Genomic DNA, 1,441 nt, shown 5'->3' on the forward strand with positions numbered 1-1,441 from the left:
TGCATTATTTATAATGTACAACATACATTATATTATTGAGTCTTGTGTGTGTATTTTGACAATTTCTGACTTTTACTGACAGCATTTAGTTCATTAATATTTTATATAATTTTGTCATGATTGTTCTTTACTTTGTCCCTCTGATCTTTGATTGTTCCTCCTTTCTGCTTTTTAAAAGTATTAAAGTATATTTTAAGGAAAAAAATGGCAGCCCTCACACCATGGGGTTTGCTTTGTTTATCCAGAGCTTTAGTGTGGTGGTCTTGGCAGCCAGTCCTGGTGATTCAGTCCACAGTTGTAGTTCCAGTGAGGGTTAAGAAACATTTCACACCTCCTACTTATGAACCCAAATACAAATCAGAAATGGAGTTTATAAAACATGCCCGGAAAGCAGGACTGGTCACTCCTCCAGAATGTTTGGAGCATCCCCTATGCTTGGCCTGTACGGCTGGTATCTTTGACATCGTTGTTCCTCGAGAGAGTGATACTCACTTGTCCTCTCTTTCAAAGGAACGATTGGCACAGAGAAGTGAGAGATTGAAGAAGAGATTGGCATCAAAATTCTCAATATGGAGGATTAGAGAACGTAATCCTACTCCTGAAAAAGCTAGGGATATCTTTACTGAAGCTCACCTTTGTCTAAATAACTCAGACCATGACTGGCTTCATACCTTGGTGACTGAAAAAAAATTTTTTTCCGGACATGGTCTGGGACATCAAATATATGACTATCTGCTGGAGCTTCATAGGATCTTTAGATCCACACCTGGTGGTTCAACTTCACTGTTCAAGTCTATTGCACCAGAGCAACATGTATGGCCAACTCATCATCTGCATGCACACCCAGCATACTCTGGCCATTTATGACCATTTTGGTAGGTTGGTGTATGGACAGGAAGATGTGCTCAGGGATATCCTGGAGTGTGTTGGGTTTGAAAAGCCCCTGGTAAAGCCCTATGGAGCTGGAGAATGCATGGCAAGATCATCCCCCATGGGTACCCCCTAAGCAGCCTGCCCTTAAGGCAGTGATGATCCCTGGGCCTCAGCTAAAACCCTGGGAAGACTAGGAAGTGCCACAAGGAGAGGCCCATAAGCTTCAGCTATCCTGATGGCAAAAATGACTCTAGGGGTGACACATGGACAATGACGCAGCTGGAAGCTGTGGAGTCTGGGAGCTCTGAAGTCACTCATCTCTCCATGATGTCATAGAAAGATCTACCTTTATCCGGTCCTGTCCTGCTTAGGTGTTTTTAGCTGTCTGCTTGGCAACCACAGCTGATGGCTGGGCCCACATGGGTGGCTGATAGGCACAGCCATGAACCAATTCTTCTTCTTCCTTTTGAAATTGTATGTCTGACTTCTGAGTCTCAAGCAAAGTATGATGCAGATACTTTTTTTATCCGGCAGCAGAGACTGTTAGGAGAAAACTGGCAGAATTCTC

The 1,441-nt window shown here is 43.4% G+C and overlaps 1 pseudogene; it reads left to right on the forward strand.

The window, feature by feature from the left end:
* The first annotated feature begins 204 nt into the window (after window positions 1–204).
* On the forward strand, window positions 205–1,109 carry LOC109267421 (39S ribosomal protein L45, mitochondrial-like; annotated as a pseudogene).
* Window positions 1,110–1,441: the final 332 nt, after the last annotated feature.

The sequence above is a fragment of the Panthera pardus genome, unplaced genomic scaffold (genome assembly GCF_024362965.1).
Source record: "Panthera pardus isolate Hobbes unplaced genomic scaffold, ASM2436296v1 HiC_scaffold_2, whole genome shotgun sequence".
Classification (NCBI taxonomy): Eukaryota; Metazoa; Chordata; class Mammalia; order Carnivora; family Felidae; genus Panthera; species Panthera pardus.